Genomic DNA, 25,121 nt, shown 5'->3' with positions numbered 1-25,121 from the left:
CTCATCAGGCCACATTTGGAATATTGTGGTCATTTCTGGGCCCCATATCTAAGGAAGGATGTGTTGACATTGGAGGGATCCACAGGAGGTTTACAAGCATGATCCTGGAGATGAAGGGCTTGTCATATGAGGAATAGTTCAGGCCTCTGGGACTGTACTCGATGAAGTTTAGAAGAATTAGAAGGGATCTCATTGAAACTGAGAGGCTAAGATAGAGTGGACATGGAGATGACATTTCCGCCATTAGGATAGACTAGGGCTCGAGGGCGCAACTTCAAAATGAATGGATGGTTCTTTAGAACTGAGATGACAAGGGCTTTCTTCAAGTAGAGGGCAGTGATTCTGTGAGACTGTTTGCCACAGTGGGCTGTGGAGGCGAAGTCATGGATTTTTGATTATTAGGGGGATCAAGGTTTATGGTGAGAAGGCAGGAGAATGGGATTTAGAAACAATTCAGCCATGATCAAGTGGCAAGGCAGACTCAGTGGACTGAACGGTTTAATTCTGCTCTTTTATGTTATAGCCTTATGGTATTATATATATTTTAAAAAGCCATTTACTGAAGGACTTTTACTGCATTGGTTCAATTTTTGTGACTATCAAGGAGCTTTCTTGGCCACTCAGTATAAACAAAGGAAAGCTAATAACATAGAAGAAGGCCATTGGCCCATTGTACCTCTAATGGATAAATACATGTGTCATGATCTCCCTAGAGATCAATAACCTGAAAAGAAAAGAATCCCCAAACAACGCTAGTCAAGGGAATTGATGAATAAGATTTAAATTGTACTACAACAATGAAACCAAAATAAACAAGGAAATAAATGTTGCATTAACAATAATTGCATAAGTAATAATTTTCTCTTTAAATAACCAAGACAACAAAGATATGCATCACAAAATATGCATTTGCACCTCCCTTTCTGCAAAATATGGAATTGTCTGCAATCTCTCAGTTTTTCCCATCGGGCCTCCAGTATGTAGGTTCTCCCACTTTTCCCATTCATTGGATTTGACTCTCAAGTCACTTTCTCCGGCAGATGTATCCATCTGAAGTCACAGTTAAATCTGGCATGGCACATATTTAGGAACACCTTCTCTCTCAGGTCACATCTGAAAATCCAGAGTTTCTATTTAGAGTTTCTGACCAAACAGCAATAAGTGGTTAATGAGCAGAAAAAGAAATTTCTCGGTAAACTGAATAGGTTTGGCAACATCTATGGAGAGAAATCAGAGTTAACATTTTGGATCCAGTGACCCTTCTTTCGAACATCTTTTTAAACAAGTGATTCATAGTTTAATCCTCTGATAAAGAGACTCATACATTTCCCCGTTATTCATTATTTCCCATGAGTTTCAGGAGTTCCGTTAGTTTCTTATCAGTGAACAAAAAGGCAATTTTTGTACAAAACTTTGTTTGCTCATCCTCACACAAACTCTGTGCTCTAAAATTACTTCCTGCTGCAATACACCATGCTGAATCATGACATCCTTAATTAGCGTTAATTAGATGTTGAGGAGGTTTCAAGAGGAAGGGATAAATTAGGGGTGGGGAAGATTAAACAACAAAGTTGACATGGAAGAAAGGGTAAATAACGATAGTGGTGACAAAATAAAGCACTGGTCCAGAGGATGTATTAATAGGACCTGAAGAATCACCTGACTACTTCACCACTCTTCAACCAACACTGCTCCCCACCCCACAGCAAATGTCTTATCGACAATATAATCCCCAGCACATTTCTACATCTTTTCAGTTGTGAAGATGTCATATCAGACTCAAAATATAAACTCTGTTTATCTCTCCAAATGATGCTGCCAGAACGAATCCAGCTAACCTGCTCATGTTTGGACCGCGAGAGGAAACTGGAGCACCCCAGAGCAAACCCATACAGGGTGGTAGGATGTGCAAACACCACACAGACCTAAGTGAACCCTGGTCCTTGGTGTTGTGAGGCAGCAGTGCTAACTACTGTCCACCAGGCTACCCCATTTTTTAAAAATTTCCTGATAATTTGCCAGTGCATTTGAGGTGACGTTCCATCCCAAAAAATTCAGCCAGTCTCTTCTTATGAAAGTTTGTACATTTGCGTAAATGATAATTTAAACAGCACAGGGTAGGATTCACTTTACTTTCTTATGAACATTATATGATAGGAGTGAAGAACTTGGCCCAGGACAATTTTCTACATTTGTTTTTCTTTATTTCCTCAGAGGTTCAGCATTGTATTCCTTGTAAACCCACATCCTAACAATTTGCATTTTTTTATTTTGGTATAAAAATGTTGGCTTCTATGAAATAAGTAAAAAAACACAATATTTTTAAGAATTATTTTACAGTTTGCAAGTTTATCAGTGCTGCCGATGGAAAATGCATTTCTTACAATTTTGGCATCTAAGGGATTAGTTTTCAACTTCAAGTTGGTAGCTTATAGATTTGCCTGCTGGGTGAAATTATTTATGTTTAGCAGTTCCACAAAAAAATCAATTTCTTCTGGTTTATCCAGATGATATAAAACATTTTAGAATTCATAGTAATGGAAAATGAATCCATACTCTGATGTAAGCCAACTAGTGGGTCCCAATTCATGATGAATTAATAGAAGTTTGAAACCACTTCCTAACCACTTATAGCTGAAATATTAATGATGCTCTGTTTCTTGTTTAGTCACATTTATTGTTTATGATTTACTTTGAATAAGCCAAGTAATAATTTTGATATACCCTTGATATATAATCCTTCCTTCATAGAGCTGGGTGGGAGGAAATCCTTAGAAAATTCAAAGAAAATCTAGTAATTCAAATAAAGGCCATGAAATTTAGATGTATAGCACTGTTCGTGATAATGGCTTGGAAGCCAGAGGAGCCTTTGCCTGAGGCTTCCTGTGCTTTCAGCTGCTTCTGTTTTGATCTTAACTGAGAAGGGTGTTCACATGTTTTACGATGTTAGGTGGAGTGCTTATGGATTGGGAGGCAGGAAGTTAAAATTTGGTGTAAACAAAATGTTCAGGAGGAAAGTATTGTGCAGTCGGATTAAAAGATGAACTGCCTTCTCCATGCTTAGAGATTTAAAATGGATGTCTGTGAGCAGCAGCTTGAAAGTTTGCATGTATACAGCGAGCACCCACATTGAAACATTTGTATCAAAAAACCATACCGTTAGCAGGCTAAGCAGCTGTTTCTACCAAGACAACAAGTTTTGAATTTAGCCAATCAATTTGAATCTGGTACTTAGATACCAAAAACAGATTAAATTTAAATCTGATGTTTTGACAACATAGAACCAATCCCATTGTAAGAAATTGATATGTCATCAAGGATCTAAAAGGAGGGGGCAATTGTATAAAGACAGCAGAGCTAACTGCCGTCTGTTAGAGCTAACAGCTCTCAGCTCTCGAAAGAGAATTGCTGGCTCTCACAATCTCGTCTATGTCTTAGAGAAAGCACAGTGTAAACAACAAAGGTATCCATGGCACAACTAGTTAACTTTCATGTTGAAAGAATCAACAGAGAAGACATTTGTGACGGAGAAGGCACAAGAACCTTCCTGAAGACATATAACCTGGCTGTATTTATTGGAATATCATACCGTTAGAATCAAAGCAGTATTCAGGAATTGTTAATAGTTTAGCTAATTTGTTCACTGTTAGAGTAAGATATATAAATTGTTACCTGTTGATTTTAAAGTGAGTGTCAGGGATTTATTCTATTTAACCAGTAGAAGTTGCTGAAAAGCAGTTTACACCACTTTTCACACTCATTTTACATATTATAGGGTGTGGTGCTCCTCTTTGGGTGTTCTGGTTTGAGTTCTCAGAGGGGGTGTCCCACTTCTGCTTTATGACAGACTGAGGGCTTGTTCCGGGATTTAGATTGATCTGAACATAGTTGGATGGATCTGAACAGATTTGGACAGATTTGAACATTTTGGGGTGCGAAAGGTCTGCTTAAGACTTAGGGACTATATTGTCGGGAGCCTGCAGAACACCTGCTCCGGTTTATCAGCTCGTACAGAGAGGAGAAGAGTCAATTCTCATAAACTCACAAATTACTTCATTAATGTATTAAAGAAGATATGTGTTGCTTAAATATTTCTTATCACAAAACTAGACCTTATATATTTTCCCACAAACTAAAACAGGATTTACTTATCGAGAGTCCTCTGACACGCCTCAAGTAGTCACAGAATATAAAAGCTGATACCTAATCAGGATAGCTACTGCTGCTGCTGACAAGGGCTGGTGCTGGCCAGGTTCTGTACTCAGTGTCATCACTACATCCATGACATAGGGTCTGCTTCTGCGATGGTTGGTCTCCGGAGTTTACACTGACCACGTGCTCCGAGGGTCATCTTTTTATTATTTCTCTTTTCTCCCTCAAGTCGTGCTGTCTTCTCAGTAGCTCAGGCTATCAAGTTGTGCTGTCTTCTCAGTGGCTCAGGCTAATTCACTAATTGTATGCCTTTACCTTAGGTCCTAGCCCAGAGACTTAGGCTGCATTACCTCATCATTTCTCACCCAAATAAGGCTTTTGCATTGCCTCATCTTTCTTTTTGCAGAACTTGGTTAATTTAAACTGGTTTAAATTGGCTCAAACTAGCACCTGGGTGAAGGTCATACTTAGTTCACGGGCTGCTACTTTCTTCGCGTCAGCACCTTTGCATTCAGAAACTCCTGTGAGCAATGTTGGCAGCTGGTCCCCTCTCTCCCTCTTTATGCGACTTCTGGCTAACATCTCCACAGGCAGCGATGTCACCATGTTTCTCTCTCTCTCTATCTCTCTGCAGTCTCTGGCTGACAGACCTCATGTCCTACATCTTTAAAAAAAACTTAAGTGGGAAGTAGAAAGTCTGCTTAATTTCTGTTGCTTGTTGCTGGTTAAAAAAAAGTGGGGAAATTGGTTTTTAATGTTGCTAAAGATGCTTTGGGGTTCGAAGATGCTTCCCAAATTTATCAACAAAGTTTAGAAAGACTGAGAAAGGTGACACTTCTGGAATTCGCAGACAGCCTTTGATTGGGTTTAACTAGGCATAATAAGAAAGCTGAAATTGTAACGGAGTTAGTTAAGCATTTGGGCATATCAGTCAAGGGTAGTGGAGTTATAAAAAAACTAAATTGCAAATGAGAAAACTGGAGATAGAGGAAAAAGAAAGGGAAAGAAGATTCCTAGCTGAAGAGAAAGAAGGGGAACTGAAACAGTTTGAATTACAGGTTAAAGCAGAGGAAAGGAAAAAAGAGACAGTTTGAACTTCAAAAGTTGATGTAACAGGATGGAGATGAAAATAGAAGGTAGGCTTAGTGAGGAGGATAGTGATAATAAGCAAACCTATCGTAGCCAAAGGCCTGGTCCAGATATATATAGAGTTGTCAAAACCTCACCAAAATTTGATGAAAAAGATGTAAGCGCCTTCTTAATTTCTTTTAAGAAATTAGCTCGCCAGACGAACTGAGCAGAGACCGTGTGGATGATATTAATTCAGACCAGGTTGGTAGGCATGACTAGTGAGATATTTGCAACCCTATCAGAGGAAGCGTCAGGAGAATATGAAGAAGTAAAACTATTTTAAGTGCCTACAAATTGGTATCAAAAGCATATAGGCAGAAGTTCTGAAATGTAAGAAAGGAGCCAGGTCAGACTTACATGAGTTTGAAAAAATTAAACAGAGCAACTTCGATAGATGGATGAGAGCATTAAAGGTAGAAAAGACATATAAGGATCTTAGAGATATTATTCTGCTGGAGGAGTTTGAAAGCTCACTTCCAAAAGTAAAAAGAACTCATATTAAGGAAAAGAAAGCTAAAACAACAAGAAGAGTTACAGAGATGGTAGATGAATATGCATTAGTGCATAAATTGAAATCTAGCCCCTGACAGCAATTTCAATCTGTGAGGGATAGAAATTGGTAAAGACAGAGATCCTTCAATGTAAAACAAGAAGTAGATCACACATGTTTACCACATGTTAAAAAAGAAACTCAAGAAGGTGAAAAAGAGGCAAAAGACTTCAGGTGTTTTCACTGCATTAGGGTGGGACACAGTGCTGGTGATTTAAGGGCACTGGGGAAAGAATGTGGTAAAAGATGTTAAACCAGTTGATTAGTTGAGGTAGTGAAGGAAATCCCAAGAAAAGCTGAGGTGCTGCAAGAGAGTATGCAGCCTAGTCACGGAATGGATTGTAAGATAGTTTACGATCTTTTCAAAGACTTTACCTGTGTGGGTAAGATCTACTCAGGTAGAACAGTGGAGTGGGTAAAGAAGCTAAAATATTGAAAGATATGAGAACTAGTCAGACTCCAAAAGTAAAAGATGAAAATATTTGTACTCCTGAAATATTACCCAAGAGAGTGATAATCTGTGGAATAAATACAGAGAGAAGTAGTGTTCCTCTGTGTAAGATAAGCCCAGAAAGTTCAATGAAGACTGGGGAAGTGATAGTGGAAGTGATGGAAAAATTGGCTGTTCCAGGAATACAGTTTATTCTTGGAAACAATATAGCTGGATCACAGGTGGGAGTGATGATGATTGTAGTGGAAAAACTGGAAGAAAACCAGGAAACTGAGGAGTTAAAAGAAAAATACCCTGGAATTTTTCTGGACTGTGTGGCGACAAGATCCACAGCCATAAATTAAAACAAGAAGGGAAAACAAAAATGAAAGATGAAAGAGTTGAGGTCCAATTAGCTGACACTCTGTTTGATGAGATAGTAAAGGATAAACCCAGGTAAAGGATCAGGCAGAGGCATTTAGTTCTGAAAAATTAATGGAGTTATGACAAAAAGTTGAGGTGACAAAGGATATCATAAAGCCTATTCAGTAAAGGAATCAAAATGTATTCCAGAATGCTTTTACTTCGAGGATAAAATGTTAGGGTGGAAATAAAGACCTTGGCAGGTTAGTGCAGATGAGAAATGGGTGGAAGTTCACCAGATTGTGTTGCTGTTAGAATCCAGACAGGAAGTATTGTGGGTAGCACACAAATTGCCTGTAGGAGGTCATCTAGGAGTGAGGAAAAGTCAGGCTAAGATATAGAAGCATTTTTATTGGACTGGATTACATAAGATTAGATTCCCTACAGTGTGGAAACAGGCCCTTTGGCCCGACAAGTCCACACTGCCCCCTTGGACCATCCCACCTAGACCCATCCCCCTATACCACAAACCCCTGAACACTATGGGCAATTTAGCATGGCCGAACCACCTAGCCTGCACATCTTTGGACTGTGGAAGGAAACCAGAGCACACTTAAACAGGCATGGGGAGGATGTGAAAACTCCTTACAAACAGTTGCCCAAGGCTGGAATCAAACGCGGATGCCCAAGGCTGGAATCAAACGCGGATCCCTGGCGCTGTGAGGCTGCGGAGCTAACCACTGAGCTACTGTGCTGCCGATATGGTTGAAATTTGCCACACTTGTCATATGTGTCAGCGGGTAGGAAAGCCACAGGCTGATAAAACCAACGCCTTTGATGCCAATTCCCGCTTTTGAAAAATCTTTACATGACTTACAATTGGTTGCTATGTCCCCTCTCTAAAACCAGAATTGGGAACCAATAATTGCTAACTATAATGGATGGGCCTACCAGGTTTCTGGAGGCAATTCCATTATGGAATGTCAAGGCAAAGAGTTTGTAGAGGTGTTTCTTGCTTTCTTTACTGTTTTGGACTACCCAGGGACATTCAGTCAGACGAAGGGTCCAATTTTCTTGCCAAATTATTTAAGGAGGTAATGGATAGTTTAGGCATCAAACACTTTAAATCAAGTGCTACTGAGTCCCAGAGACCATTGGACCCTAGACACAATACGGAGAGCTTATTCTCAGGATCACCCAAATGAGTGGAATAAAGGTATCCCATCTATATTTTTGCTATTAGAGATGTCCCAAATGAATTGACTCAGTCTAATCCATTTGAATTGATATTCAGATGCAAAATAAGGGGTCCTTTAAAATTAATTGAGGAAAAGTTGGTCTGAAGTCAGAGACCTCACTGTTGGATTATGTATCTGAGGTGAGAGAAAGACTCAACAAAGTAGGTGAATTAGGTAGACAACATGTGAAGGTGGTGCAGCATCTAATGAAGCAAGAAGCTGATAAGAAATCTAAAATTCGGGTGTTTCACATGGGGATAAAGTATTGGAACTGTTACGATTGGTGGGAGATCCCTTCAAAGCAAGGTTTAGTGGTATCTATCAAATTAAGAAGAAGTTAAGTCAGCTGAATTATCTGGTAAAGATGACAGATAGGAAAAAACAATTATCAGGTATGTCATGTGTACATGCTAAAACTTTACCATGACAGGGAAACGGAATTGAAGAAACAGGTATTAGCTACTGCCGCCCAGAGTGAGGAATCAAATGCTGAAGATTTGAATTTTGATGTGCCTCAGACTAAATTGAATATTGAAGAAGTCCTTAATGAATGGGATAAAGTAGTGAACTATTTGTCCCAGGAACAGAGAACTGAATTGAAAGACTTGTTGCTGTGCTATGAGGACCTATGTTGAAATAGAACGGGAAGGACTAATACTATAGTACTTTAGGCTGATGCAGGGAATGCTGTTCTGATAAAACAATACCTCTACAGGCTTAATCGTCTCACAGCAGCGCAGGTTTAGAAGGAATTGGAAGTGATGTCCCAAGAAGACATCATAGGGATGGGTAAAAGGGAGCCGAGTTTGCCGATTGCGTTCGTCCCCAAACCTGATTGTACTCAACAATTCTGCAAAGATTATCAGAAAGTAAATGCTCTGACCAAATCTGACTTATACCCAATTCCAAGGCTGGAGGAATGTGTGTAAAAAGTAGGGCAAGACATTTACATCACAAAGTTGGACTTACTTCGCAATTACTGGCAAGTACCTTTGTTGGAGAGAGCAAAAGAAGTTTCTGCTTTTGTAACCCCAAATGGGCTTTATCAATTTAAAGTAATGTGCTTTGGAATGATAAATGCATCAGCCACTTTTTAAAGGCTTATGAGCAGTGTTTGTGCAGAATTGACTAATTGTGCCTGCTACGTAGATGACTTTGTAATCATTAGCGATTTGTGAAAAGATTACATGGAGCACTTGGCAGAGGTCTTTGAGAGACTACAGAAGGCAAAGTTGGTCATAAACTTGACAAAAACAGAACTTGCAAAGGCAGAAGTGGTATTCTTAGGGCACAATATCAGATATGGACAGATGACACCAAGGAATGTGGAGATGAAGACCATTGAGGAATTTCCAAGACCAACCTCGAAGTAGGAGGTGCTATAATTTTTAGGATTGAGTGGATTCTACAGAAAATTTGTACTAAACTTTAACAGCATAATAGGCACTGTTGACAGATTTGTTTAAAAAGAATACAAAATTTCAGTGGACAGGACAATACCAGAAGGCATTTGAGAATTTAAAATCAGTTTTAATCATCTGCACCAGTTTTAGCCACACCAATTTTTTTTAAAGCCTTCAAAGTTGTTATTATGCAAGCTGTTTTGGTGTTGGAGCTGTATTGTCACAAGAGGATGATTGTGGAATTGAAAGGCTAATTTTTTTTTTAAAAAGCTCAATATCCACCAGAAATAAAATAAAATTCAACCATTGAAAAGAAGTTATTGAATTTTGTAATGGCCTTACCACATTTTAATGTTACATTGCAAACAATGTATCAAAGATGGTTCTGTATACTGATCACAATCCTTTGACATTCCTGGAAAGATTTAAGGACAAGAACACCAAATTATTTTGTTGGAGACTCGTGTTATAAGTGTTGAATTTTCATGTTGAAAATATTATTGCAAATGCTTCATCGCCAGTTTAAAAGCAAAATGTTTATATAAGATAGAAACAGTAGTGTTCAATGTTGTGTGTATATGTTTACCTACTGTCTCAATCTCTCTAAGTATTTAAATAATCTCTCAGTCCTCGGCCATGAATGTCTTGTTTATACTATTGGAGTACTGGATAAGATACAGTGGAATAATTCCTTCAGTTGACATCTGTTCTTCTTCAACATTGGTCCATCCGTTAGAGTGCGAAACATTTGGCTCACTGCACATCTCAGACACCTCTGCAGGAGCTAGATTTTTTTTATCTATTAAGTGAATAACCCAAACCATTTGCCCCACATACAGTCTAGCTCACCTGCCTGCCAATCTCATGTACACTTCACACTCTTCTACTCCTTCAGTAGTCTTTCTGATGTAAACCTGAACAGATTATAACTCAGAAGTGTCCCTCTGATCAGGTCTTCTACGACTTGGGAGCTCAGGGACACAGCTGATGTCTCTGACTCCTACACGTGCAAGAAGTGTGTCCAGCTGCAGCTCTTGTTAGACTGCATGATGGCTCTGGAGCTTGGATTAGTACCTGGGAGTATGTTATTGCTATTACTGAGACTTGGTTGAGGTCAGGGCAGGATTGGCAACTAAATATCCCAGGTTATAGATGCTTCAGGCGGGACGGAGAGGGAGGTAAAAGGGGTAGAGGAGTTGCATTACTGGTCAAAGAGGATATCACAATTGTGCTGAAGGAGGGCACTATGGAGGACTCGAGCAGTGAGGCAATATGGGCAGAGCTCAGAAATAGGAAAGGATGCGGTAACAATGTTGGGGCTGTACTACAGGCCTCCCAACAGCGAGCGTGTCATAGAGGCACAAACAGATATAGGCAGATAATGGAAAGATGTAGAAGCAACAGGGTGGTGGTGATGTGAGATTTTAATTTTCCCAACATTGACTGAGATTCACTTAGTGTTAGGGGTTTAAATGGAGCAGAATTTGTAAGGAGTATTCAGGAGGGCTTTCTAGAGCAGTATGTAAATAGTCCAACTCAGGGAGGGGCCACATTGGACCTAGTGTTGGGGAATGAGCCCGGCCAGATGGTTGAAATTTCAGTAGGGGATTACTTTGGGAATAGTGATCACAATTCCATAAGTTTTAAAATATGTAAGTTTTAAAATATCTATTATAGAATAATAGAGACAAAGATGAGAGTGGTTCTAAAGGAAGAGTGCTGAATACAGACCCTTGAAAAATAGGCAACAGGTTTAGATAGAGGATCCAGATCAGCGTAGTCTTGGAGGGCCAAACGGCCTGTTCCTGTGCTGTAATTTTCTTCATTCTTCGTTTTAATGGTGGTGGGAGTTAATGTAACATAGAAACTTGGAAGTCTTACTCTTTTCCCCTGCTCTTCACAACAATTTAACATTATGAGCCATTCTCTGTTGGACATAGGATAATATAGAGGTACTGTTTAAATGGTTTCTGATCCATTTGGCACATATATACTGAATTGGTATGCTGCCTGAACATTGAGGCAATTATCCAAAATAATCACTTAATGTGCTTGATGTATCACTCAATAGTTTGAAAATTGGGAACTTTGCAAAATAATCTATGCTTGAGAGGAAATCTTCATCATGAATGGCAAACAGATCAATGGCAATTTTAAGATAAGGAATAGCAGATTTAAAACAGAGATGAAAAGAAATTACTTCTTTTAAAGGGTCATGAATCTGTGGAATCCAGGGTCTAGGCCCAAAACATCAGCTTTATGCTCCTAAGATGCTGCTTGACCTGCTGTGTTCATCCAGCTCCACACTTTGTTACCACAGAGTATGGTTGGATGTTGGAACATTGCATTAACTTAAGGAAGAGACAAACAGATTTTTAATTTGCAATAGGTTGAAGGGTTACAGGGAGCACTCGGGAAAGAAGAGTTAAGTTCAAGATGAAATCAGCAATGGACATATTCAATGCAGAACAAAAACAGAAGTGCTTAAGTGAACAAACAACCACTACTCAAGGATCTCATCCCTCGCTGGTATTCACCCAGTGGCAGTCAGGGGACTTGCCATGTGAGAAGCTGCATGGCATCCACAAAGGTCGCTCGAAGAACTGCAGATGCTGTAAATCAGGAACAGAAGTTTGCTGGAAAATTTCAGTAGGTCTGGCAGCACCCGTAAAGAAAAGAATCAGAGTTAACGTTTCGGGTCCAGTGACCCCTCCTCAAAAACTGAGGACCCAAAATGTTAACTCTGATTCTTTTCTTTTCAGATGTTGTCAGACCTGCTGAGCTTTTCCAGCAACTTGAGTAGCTAGGTGTCTGTTGTTTGCTGTGTCCTGTTCTTGCTGTCAGCCCCCTCCCCTTCCACCATCACTTTCTTCTGTGCCTGAGTCCATGATGCTTAGGACAAGTGGATGGGCAAAGTGTCTAAAGCAGTTACACCTCTACAGTGGTGCTACTGCCAATCTAAGAACCTAATTAACACTTAATGTGTGAGCCTTCCTGAAAAGAGATGACGCAGGAGTCCCACTGGATCTGGAGCCAGGAAGCAAGACTCCAGTGGCCTTCACTAAATATTGCTGGCTATATTTTATTGAATATGAATGTAGAGAACATGTATTGCATAAGAACCATGAGATGGGTGAAAATAGATTCCAGTGCTGCAAGCACTGAGATATTTGAATTATACCGTGAGGCAACGTGAGCAAGGTTTCAAGCTGCTTTTAAATGTTATTTATTGGCCAAATTTGAACTTTGATTTATTTTGGTTGCTCCATCACATTTACATTCCTTTTTGTTGGACACAGAACTCCTTGTTTTTTGGATAAATCTTAAGCTTCAAGATTTTCAGCTGCAAGCCATAGACCTGTTACATCAACTCTCATCCAAAGTATAAATGTGTTCCACAAGTGGGAAACTATTTATAAACTGTAAGGTATAGTCTTCACCAATTGGCAGTTTCAAAGATTGAAAGATTTTTGTCAGACATGAATATTATGGTAAATGGAAAAAAAAGGATCAAGTATACAAATCACTCATGAGCAAATTGAAAAGTCAAATAAGCTGAGGGGTTCAATGGTTTACTCCTGTTTTGTCAGTTCCTTTGAATGTGTTCCATTAATTGGAAAAAGTATTGAGTGAAGCTCATGCTGGCAGTGTTATTTCATATTTTACTTTTTTCTCATCTCTTGATCTTTTTGCATCTTTTCTTTTTCTGGGATTTGACTTTGGAGGCTCTGGCTCTGTAATGAAAAAATGCTAGAGAGGCATAGATAAATTACATAATCTAGAGATTTTCACTACTGCATTTAATTGCTAGGATAGTCATAACTTACTGATTTCTCTTCATTCTCTTTTCTAAATAGAATCAATAGGCATGTACAGACCAAGTATTGATCTAGTCCTTTCTGTGCCTCTCTACAGCATGGAAATTTCTATGTTTCAATAACATGCTATCATGACACTGATTAGAACCTTATAGATTCATACAGTGCAGATAAGGCCCTTCGGTCCATCAAGTCCACACTGACATTCACTGACCAGTGAGGTGCACTAATCCCAATTTTCTGCTCAAGTCCCATATCCTTGAATGTTGTGATATCTAAAGTGCTGATCCAAATATTTGTGTTGTAAGGTTTCTGGCCTCCATTAGCTTCTCAGACAGTGCATTCCAGATTCCCACCACCAACTGAGTTGAAAACATTTTTCCTAAATCTCCTGCCCCTTACCCTAAGTTTATGCCCCTTCATGATTCATCCAGCTGTAGCATGACCAATGCTCTGTACAACACTAACATTTACCTCAGTGCTCTTATAATCTATGACATGACTGTTGAAAGTAAGTGTCCTGTATGCCACCTTAACTATCCTAGTCATGTACTGTGCTGACTTCAGGGACCTGTGAATAATTACCCAAGATCCCTCTGTTCCTCTAAGCTACCCGATGTCCTGCTATTCATGAAATACTCCCTCATCTAGTTTCTTCCAAGTACATCACCTCCTGCTTTTCAGGGTTAAATACTATAACTTACAATCATCTTCTTCACTATTAACCACTACTAATTTTGGTGTCATCTACAAATTTGCTTAACATTCCCCATTACATTTTCAACGATATTATTTACGTAAATAACCAGCAATAAAGGTCCTAGTACTGATCCTTGCAGCACTCTCCTGGACACCAGTCTCCAGTCATTTAAATAGCCTTCTACCACTACTCTGTCCTATTACTAAGCCAGTTTCTGATCCATCTTGCCAAGTTTCCCTCAACTTCATGTCCTTCTCAATCAGTGTCCCATGTAGGGCCTTCTCAAAAGCTTTGTTAAAATCTGTATAAACTATATAAACAACTCCCTCATCCGCACACTTGATCACTTTTTTTCAAAAAATTCTGACTGATTTTGTTAGGCATGGCCTCCCTCTGACAAAGCCATGTTAACTTAACCCTACTGCCTACTTAACCCATGTTTTTCCAAGCTGAGATTAATTTGCTTCTTCAGATTTTTCTTTAGTAGTTTCCCTACCAAATACATCTGACTCACTGGCCTATAATTTCCTGGTTCATCTCTACCACACTTATTGAAAAGTGAAACTGTATTAGTTGTCTTACAGTTCACTGGCACTTCCCCTGTGGCCAGAGGAATTAAAATTTTGTGTCAGGGCCCCTGCAATTTCTGCTTCCCCTCCTACAGCAGTGTGAACTACATTTCACCCAGGCCGGGGAATTTGTTCATTTCTAAACCTGAGCGCCACCATTACCTCCACATTTCCTATGAAAATCTGTGGAATTTTCTCCGTGCCCTTTCCTGAATTCCATACCTTGATCCTTAATGGGCCCTACTCATTCCCTGGTTAACCTCTTCCCTTTTAATGGATTTACAAAATACCTTGGGATTCTTCCTGATCCTCAGGTCACAAGTCACCCTAATTCACAAGTCCTCTTTCATTCCTCCTTTTTGCTCTTCTAATTGCTTTCTTAAATTCCCTCTAGCACTTCTGGTATTCTCTTCTCTTCTTCCACATCCAGTCCTGAATTGTCTCAGATATGTAGGGATCTATGAACTTATTGCTCTTACATTTCCTTCTCAAGGATACATGTTGGACCTGTACTCTCCCTGGCTCCTTTTTTGAATGTTATGCCACTGCTCCCCTGTAGACTTACCACAAGGAACTAACCTGTGGTTTTTTTCCAACATGATATCCAAGAATACTTGTGTATGTAACCTAGCCTAAATCATGCTAGTTTATGAACACCATCTTGCCCTCAGGCCATTTTCAGAGAAGCAAAGCAGTCAGTAAGATTGTCCATCTATGAGTGACAGATAGTCAATTAAGGCTTATTAAGGACTCATTAGAAGCGAAGTAGAATTTTACAGTCAGCCTGTGAATCCATCAAGGACTAGATCAGCTGCCTGGAAGTGGATTCTGAACAGAAGATGGAGGAAACTGACATTATAGGCAGAGCTTGCCACCTGCCCACTATGTAGCCACAGGCACCCCCCACTCCTCTCCACTCCACATTGTTGGTCTGACTACCAAGGGTATTTTTAATTTAAAAGTTTGCAAGCCAGAGAGAGGGTACTTCAAGATGTGTTAGCAACTATCTACAGGAATATTCAAATCTGAATACTTTAAATGTAAATTAAGTGAAACATAAATGCAATTGTCCAATTAAAAATGACATCCACTGATTGAAACTTAATATTTAAAATTACACTTAAATTTGTGACTGGTTCTGTGAAAATTGTTCGCAACAAATGTCATAAGGGACAATAAAAGCAAAATACCATGGTCACTGGAAATTTGAAATTAAAACACTGTTCTGGGGAAACTCGACACATTTTGTAGCACTTTTGCAGACAGAACAGCGTTAATGCTTCAAGACAAATATTCCACATTAAAAAAAAAATCAGAATTGAAAGGGGATAAAAAAGTGGGTATTATACTGTTGAAAATGAAGAGGGTAAGGTAGAATAAAAGAAAGGTCTGGAATAGGGTTAGAGGGGTTAAATGATAAGGTTGACTTGGACAACTGGCAAAAGTTTATTTGGATTGGAAAAAAAACTCTTTGGTCCTGAATTGTTGTTAAAGGTAGAATATTGAATAGCCCTGCCTGAAAGCAAAAGCATGATACAAATTAGCCCTTGGCAAGAATGGATGTCAAAGCTCACAGACTGAAATGTAGAGGAGACTGCATTCTGAGCAGTGAATATAATGTTGTCATGTCTCACCGAGGTAGCAAGTTGGAAATTAAACCCCAATCCTTCACAACCTTGTGCACCTCAATCAAATCTCCACCCTCACCCCACCTCCCCCTCTGTTCTTGGGGTGTCAATCACAACTGTGTTTGCCATGACAGATATGAAAGAGTAGTAAAAGGAAGAATTATGGCTGGTTTGGTTTAGTGTAGCATGGCTGAATTGGTAGTAAGTGTACGTAAGTACTTTGTCGAGTAACTTCTTTATTAATTCACAGGAGGTGGGTGTTGCTGGCTAGGCCAGCATTTTTTGTCCACCCCTAATTGCCCAGAGGACAGTTCAGAGTCAACCACCTTGCTGTGGGTCTGGAGTCACATGAAGGCCAGACCAGGTAAGGATGGTGGATTTTTTCTCTGAAGGGCATTAGTGAACTGGATTTTTTTTTAAAACAACAAATGTATGGTCATTATTAGAATGTTTAATCCCAGATTTTATTTTTTGTTGATTCAGAGTCCACTATTTGTTATGGTGGGATTTGAATTCAGGCCCCCAGCCTGGGTCTCTGCATTAACAGTCAAGCAATAATACCACTAGGCCATCACCTCTCCACCATCCTCTTCTTGTTGAACATAAACTGGCTATTTGCTTTCCCAAGAACAGTCTGTGGCTACTTTCAGCTTTAACTAAAGCTCTTTGTGCTGCCATAAAAGATCACGCTCTGTTTCTTCAAAGTTGTGTTAGAACACAGATCTGATAAGTAGATGAAAAGTGATTTATTCTTGATAAAGTTAAGACCGCTAAATCTATAATTCATTTGCAAAGAAATGTTTTAAATGAATTAAGTTTGTACTTGTTTTTGGACTTTCCCAATTGGAAATGAATAGGAAATGCTTCAATGAATTCTGCACCATATGTGTGCAAAGGTAAGTTCTCAGAAGCCTTTTTCCAAGTAATTGCCACAATTAAATTGGTCCTAATTTGAGTATGGTTATAATTCAGATGGTGGGCTTGACTTCCCCAAGGTTCCACCATCTGAATTGCCACCATACTCAAATTAGCAACAATTTAATTGTGGCAATTACTTGGAAATCAGATAGTTGAATACTGCATTCCAGCATTCTGTGATTCATTTTGTCAGTGCTATTCACAGGTGTCCTATTGTTATTGATAACTACATAGAAAGCATTTTGACTGCCTGTGTTTGTGTGCTCATCATAGATCACTGTGTAGAAGGTGGCCCTATTTTTCTGATGCCAAAAACTGTTTTTTGCTTGTATTCAAAGTAAGTCAGTCCTTGTTTCTGTACTATTTATAATACTACTATCACATTAATGGTCAGCCTCAATTTTATGTCTTCAGAATGCATGTTTTATTAAGGTTTACAACTCAATGCAATGGATTCAGTACATATTACGGGTTGTCAAACGAAGATGCATGGGAGTTTGTTACACCTGCACAGACTAGGTGACATGGTGAATGATGAAGAGAAATAAGTCTTCTAACAAAGAAAATGATGTTTGAAGTTTATTTCAAGTTGAAAGTCACAACACTTACCACCTTGCAAATACCTGCTGCAGTGAAGCAATTCAATATCTGTGGAAAAACTCAAAGTGAAAGAAGGAGCAGTCTGTCTTGAAGAAGATGCCCAATACCAAATGTGCTATGAGAAGTTAGGAGCAGCAAGTGACTTAATCTTGAGAAGCACATCAGAATGAGTCTGAGAATGATCAGAATGGTTACATTGTCAGCAGAAATGCCTAGATGAAGAATAAAGCTTATTGGTATAGGACATGTTCAGTTCTCAGTATAACTGGCAAAATCAAGATGTGCCTGCCAAAAATAAATATTTAAACACATTGCAGTTGTACCAATGTCTAAAATGTGATCTTTGGAAATGAGCAAAGATAGGACTAGTTTAGTTTGGAATTGTGTTCAGCATGGACTGGTTGGACAAAAGGGTTTTACCCTGCTTTATGTATAGAACATTACTCGTTTCTGCAAAATGTCCTATAAGTTAAGAACAAGCTAATCAAGATGTAAGTCATCAGCACTGCTACAAAAGCAAAAATGGTGATCTAAGGAGGAAAATTCTGCTGTCCTGAATAACATGTAAAATAGATTGAAATTATTAGTTTTGTTTTTAGTTTGAAAAAAGGACTAAAGGGTGAAAGGAAAGTTGAGAAGGTCAGAGTACATTGACATAGAGGAGAAATGCTGGGAGGTTTTGATATAAGGGGGAAATAGTGAAAGAATGTGAGTGCCAATTTTTTAAAAATGATTTTATTATTTTTGCTCAAGTCACGTAAAGAACTAAAATGCAAACAAGGCTTATGATATGACATAATTGCAATCAATGAGGCAATTTTTCATGAAATCTGTCATATTGCTGAGGTGCCTCTGGTGTTGGAGTTCTTCTCTGTATGCATACTTAATATTTTCGCAAAAAAGCTGCTACCTGATTCACCTTTTAGAGGTAATTCATGTCAAGTGTTTCTAAATACCCCAAAACAATGTACCATGAAGGGGGAATGAACCTTCCAGAACGCTCATTAGGCATCCTTCACTGTTTTTCCCCTTCCAGGACCTACTCCAGCTTCAGGGCCCATTACTTTTTAATGGAGCTGGCCAGCTTAGTGCTTGACAATGATAATGTGAACTGCAGATGCTGGAGAATCTGAGATAACAAAGTGTGGAGCTGGATGAACACAGCAGGCCAAGTAGCAACTGAGGAGCACAAAAGCTGATGTTTCAGGCCTAAGCCCTTCATCAAACAAGGGCCTAGCCTCGAAATGTCAGCTTTTGTGCTCCTAAGATGCTGCTTGGCCTGCTGTGTTCATCTAGCTTCACACTTTGCATTGATAACAATGTTCTGTTGTGTTATTTTTCCCAGGCCAATTAGAAAAACTTTGTGACTTAGGATTTAATTGGAGACATTTTGTTTGTTACGAATCAAAGTCCTGCTTTGCCTTTAGTATTTTAGGAATTTTTTTCTACTAGTTTCTAAGTATTTTATGGTTAATGTGTGTGTGGAAATAACTATACTAATTCTAATAGCAGCCCGTAATCCTGAATGTTATTGTGCTTTTTCTTTAAAATGGAAACCTGAAGTAAGACCTAGAAGTGATTTTTTTTTTAGAACAGCATTAAGGGTAAATTAACATAAGTTTAACATTCATGTGAAGTGAATGTTGACTTTGTCAACCCTAGAAAAAAAACTTGCATTTATACAGCTCTTTCCAAACCCAGCAGATGTCTCAAAGCTCATCACAGCCAATGTCACTGTTGTAATGTGGGAAACACCATAGACAATATGGACTTAAAACCCCCACATAAAGCAATGAAATAATGCCTGGATATTCTGTTTCTTCTGTAATGTTGATTTGAGAGATAAATATTGGACAAGGATAACTTCGCTAATCATCTTTTGAACTAGTGCCATGGCATCTTTCTTACATCCACCTAAACAGGCAGATTGGAGTTTGGTTTTATGTCTTCTCCAAAGGGTGACACCTACACCAGTGCAGTGCTCCTTCAGTATTGAAGTATCAGGTTTGATTTTTGCCCTTGGAGTATGGGGAGTAAGCAGAAACAGGACACTGAGTTGGATGATCAGCTGTGATCCTATTGAATGGCTCTTAGGGTTTCTGGAGTTCTTTTAACAAGTAGACTTTGGGTCCTTGGGGTGGGTATATATTTTCAGCTTATGAAGATAGTCATCTTGCCATAATAGTAATGTGAAGAATGATAGAAGCAGCTGTTTCGAGTTCAGGCGCACAATAGAGATCTATGACAAGAACAGATGATGGCGGGGGACAGGGAGTTCAGTTGTGTGTAAAAGCACTTTTGGATATGGGGATAGAATGGGGGGGAAAAATAAATGTGTGACAAATGTGGGTCACTGAAAGAATGTTCTCTTGCATATATGAGGTTAAAAATTAATTGAATGGATACTTATAATAAGTGGGCCATGCCTGGAAAGCAGAATGGAAGAAGAAAGGATTGACTTATCAATAAATATTATTCCAGTAAAGAATAGAAAAGTTGCTAAGGGGGTCAAAATAATTGACAGGAGAGCATAATGAAAATGCATTTGAGATTGAAACAGAACAGATCTGAGGCCACGCAAAATATTGGAAAATAAGTAATTGTAAATACAAAAGTTAAAACAAGAATGGAAAAGACCTTTGGCGAACAGAATGGCCATATAGCTACAGTGTATAGAGGCAATGCTGCAATACATGTAATGCTCATACCTGTAGAACACGGCAAGGAAAATTGCTGACTTTGTTTTGGTTGAACTGCAGTATTAGTTAAGTGTTTTGTCCTCAGAGTGGCACACGAAGAAATGAGGAGTGGATGGAGGTATAAATTATAAATCAACGACGATCCCAGCCAATGTGGAATTTTGGAACTTTCCTCTTAACTCAAGAGCCGCATTTTTAATTCTTTAAGCTTATTGAGGTGAATGGCATTGTCATTTAGGATATAATAGAAAGTATAAAGATTTCATTTTGAAATTTGGGGACATAAAAGTTTCATCCTCCATGTACATAACAAACAGTAAAGAACTAACACAGAAGCAAATACTGTGGATGATGAAATCTGGAATAAAAGCAGATAATGCTGAAAATAGTCAGCAGCTCTTGCTGCATCTGTGAAGGGGAAAAAAACAAGATTGTGGGGAGTGCTTCCCGGTTTGTTGTTCACCAGCTGCCTGGTTCTGACACTGGTCTGGTGAAAAACACAGGAGGCGGATGCTTTAGAGGCAAAGCAAACTCTGATTTTATTGAGCAAACAAGCAAATTTTGTACATTTGCAGAAAAAAAGGTGAAATTAAAACCTACCTATCTCTGACTGAGACCTTGTCTCCCAATTAAGTGCCTCCTAGATGCCTTTTAGTCAAGTGAAAGTTTGTAGTTAGTTGCTGGTGTTCAGTGGTTAATATTGCAGTGCTGGCCTCACCAGAGCCCAAAACTTGCAGTGATTCACTTACAGTGCAGGACTCTTGGTACACACTCTCTATTTCCATTCTCCTCCTCCCTCCCCCCTCCCTGTTTTTCACCCCCCACCGCCCCAGCTGAATGTGAATGGTTTTGGAATGTCCAGCATTTCCCTTGGATGGGTATCTGTTCAGTTTCACATATTGGTGTGAATGTTTTTACATCCAAGGTGAAACAGGTTTGCATGTAACACAATGTTCAGTATTCTTGTGCACTGATTGGGAATTGAATAGCTTTATACCTTTGAAGGCTCAGAAGGATCTAAGTTGCTTGTTTCCCGCAGATGGGCTTGCATTGTTTTTAGCTGAGGCATGAATGGGGATCTTTCTTTAGTTTCTGCATGCTAACCGCTGTCCCAGATATCTGCCCCTGGGCTTGTATATTTCCCAGTTTGTCCACCAGCCTTTTGCTAGCACAGTTGCAGCCTATGGTTGTGGAGTCCCAAAAGTTCAGTGAATTTAATCCAATGTAATTTCCACAATTTGTGCCTCTTTGGAGGGTTTTTAAAATCCAGAGTATGTCCATAAACTGATTGGGTTTTTGCCCCACCTTACAAGATGTAGGAGCAGGAGTAAGCCATTCAACCCAGCAGGTCTGTTTAGCAATTCAATGAGATCATGGCTAATCTGATAAACCTCAATTCCACTTTCCTGCCATTTTCCTATGGCCCTTGAATCCCTTGCTGATTAAAATCTCCTAAAATTAAAATTAATTCCATCTCTTGATGGAATTGACAACTGAATAACCCTTCTGCAGAAAAGAATTTCAGAGGCTCATAACCCTTACAAGAAATTCCTCCTTTTTTGTCTCAAATGTGTGACCCTTCAATCTGAGATTATGCCCTCTGGTCCTTGACCCTCCCACAAGGGGAAACAACCTTTCCACGTCTACCCATTTCAAGTTCCCTAAGAATATTGAATGTTTCAATAAGATTGTATCTGTCTCTCAATCATCTAAATTCTAATGAGTACATGCCCAACCTACTCAAACTCCCCTCATAAAACAGTATCTTCATACCAATATCAGCCTGGGGAGCTTTCTCTGGACTGTCTCCACTTACGTGTATACCTTTCCTTAAAAAAGGGGCCCAAAGCTGTTCACCGTATTCCAGCTATGATCCAACCTTTGCTTTTATAGTTTAGCAAAATTGCCTGGGCTTTTCTATTCTATTGACCCTCTCAATCATTTCCTGTAGACCACTGAATCTTGCTTTGAGTTTCATCTGGTAAAGATATTAACGATAATACTTCATCCACTGTCTCAAAAGTTCTAGCTGCTCATTTATTCATCTTTGCCTTTGTAGATTTTTAAACGTTCCTGTGAGTTTCTCTAGAAATGTGGACATATAATCTAACATTGAGGATTTGCCTCTTTGTACTTTTAGTTTAGTCAAATTTTAATGGACCTCCTATCTTTATACCCATAGATAATTTTAAATGGATTAACCTTGGTAGATTGATTCAAGAAATCTCTGGTGGCAAGAATCAAAAATCCAAACCTTTGTACTAATCCTGGGGTACTTGTCACATCACACCTTCATCATTGTCTTGACAGTCTGGTATCCCTCCAAAGCTTCATTTGATTGTAGGTGACAAATGGTGACCAGATAAAATGCCTGTTTAGCAAGGCATGAGCTTTCCATATTCTTACATTTCCTACAATAAAAATTTCATGTGACCCATGCAGTGGGGTGGTACCATTATCTGATGATAAGCTGTTCATCCCTCATCTGAAAGCATAAGGATACCTCCATCACCTCTTCAGAACTCCATTTGTAATGTACTAACACTGTGTGGAACTCTTTCAGTCATTTATATAAATAATCTGGATGTGAACATAGGAGGTATGGTTAGTAAGTTTGCAGATGACACCAAAATTGGACATGTGGTTGATACTGAAAAAGGCCATCCGCAGAGTACAAATGGGCCAATGGGCCAACAAGTGGCAGATGGAGTTCAATTTAGATAATGTGAGGTGCTGCATTTTGGAAAGGCAAATCAGGGCAGGACTTATACACTTAACATTAAGGTCCTGGAAGTATTGCTGAACAAAGAGGCCTTTTGAGTGCAGGTTCATAGTTCCTTGAAAATGGAGTCATAGGTGGACAGGATAGTGAAGGAGGCGTTTGGTATACTTGCCTTTATTGATCAGTGCATCAAGTGTAGGAGTTGGGAAGTCATGTTACAACTGTACAGGACATTGGTTCAGCCACTTTGAGTATTGGGTGCAATTCTGGTCTCCCTCCTATAGGAAGGATGTTGTGAAACTAGAATGGTTTCAGGAAAGATTTGAGGATGTTTGCCTAGGTTGGAGGGGTTGAGCTATACAGAGAGGTTGGATAGGCTGGAGCTATTCACTCTGGAGCATTAGTGGCTGAGGGGTGACCTTTAGAGGTTTATAAAATCATGAGGGGCATGGCTAGGGTAAATAGGCAAGGTGCCTTCCCAGGAGTAGGTGAGTCCAAAACTGGAGTGCATAGGTTTAAGGTGAGAGGAGAAAGATATAAAAGGGATTTCAAGGGGCAACATTTTCAGAGGGTGATGCGAGTATGGAATGAGATGCCAGATGAAGTGGTGAAGGATGGTATGATTACATCTAAAAAGCATCTCGATGGGTTTATGAATAGGAAGGGTTTGGAGGGACGTGGGCCAAATCCTGACAAATGGGACTAGATTTATATATGATATCTGGTCAGCATAGACAAGTGAACCAAGGAGACTGTTGCTGTGCTGTATGTCTATGACAGTATGATTCTCACTGTTTGTTTCATACCCATGATCTGTTTTTATGACCTGAGCTGTTTAGGTGAAGTTGGAACCTGGGCCAGCTATATTTCTAATTGTAGTCTATAACGAGTAAGAAAAGTTTTCCACAACTGCTTTAGCTGTAGTTGTCCTCAATGGAATAGTTTCTGAAAATAGAACTGCCATAACCATAACTGTCAGGATATACTAGTGTCCCACTTTCATTTTCAAAACAGGTCCTACACAATTACGATTGCTTGTAGAATGGTTTGTCAAAAACTGGTATGAGGCTTAAAGGTGCCATTTTGACACTGAGGTATCCCACTACCTGACATATATGGCCTTTTTCTTAATAGATCTGCATTACATCTTTGTAAATTCTTGACCAGATAAAATGCCTGTTTATTGATACATGAGCTTTCCATATTTCTTGCATGTCCAAAGATAGGTATTCATGTGTTCCTTGCAATGTCTCCTTTCAATATCTGGGTGGTGCCATTATCTGAAATACTGTTCATTCTTCAATTGAGGGCCTTTTGAGGATGTTTCCACCTCTTCAGAACTCCTTTTTTAATATAATAACACTTTGGAACTCTTTCAGCCTCAACTTTAGTTTGAGCTCATTATGTTAGCTTGTTTAACTTCAGATCTGCTTTCTGAACAGCACCTTCCAAATCCACAGCCACTTCCAACAGGAAGGACAAAGGCAGCAGATACACAGGAACATAATGACTTGCAAGTTCCTTCTGAGCCACTCACCATTCTGATTCTGATTCTGTCACCAGAGTCAAAATCCTGAAATTCGCTCCTGAACAGCATGGGTCTACCTACAGCACATAGCCTGCAGAGCTTCAAGAAGGCACCTTCCTGAGAGCCACTAGGGATGGGCAATATAGGCTGGCCCAGTCAGCGATGCATTGGTCCCATGTCGGAATTCAAAAAAGGCTAGCTCCCTAATCACCACACATGGCAAAAAGTACTTGGAGCGTTTTCCTGTTATTGTTCCATTTCTAAGCTCACATGATTTCTACAAGTATAGCCAAAGATAATAACTTTGACTCTGACTCTGGCCAAATGATTACCTAAAAGTATGTCAACTCTGTCCATGGGTAATTAGTAAACAATTCTGACTACCATTTGAATCCTATTCTGAGTGTATTTTTGTACAAAGAAACGGCTTATACACACTCCAGATAGGAGGACCATTCAAAGATAAAGGTGGGAACTTCTGCTTGGAGGCAGAGAATCTGGGTGAGATTCTAAATGAGTTATTTGCATCAGTATTCACCCAGAAAAAAGGATATGGAGGATGGTGAGATTTGTGTGGAGCTAGGGCATTTTGAAATCAAGAAAGAAGTGTTGGATCTCTAAGAGCATTCAAGGTAGATAAGTCCCCAGGGCCTGACGGCATCAACCCTTGAT

Source organism: Stegostoma tigrinum, chromosome 2 (assembly GCF_030684315.1).
Source record: "Stegostoma tigrinum isolate sSteTig4 chromosome 2, sSteTig4.hap1, whole genome shotgun sequence".
Lineage (NCBI taxonomy): Eukaryota > Metazoa > Chordata > Chondrichthyes > Orectolobiformes > Stegostomatidae > Stegostoma > Stegostoma tigrinum.
The sequence above is the reverse complement of the archived record's forward strand: the minus strand, read 5'-3'. Positions refer to the sequence as shown.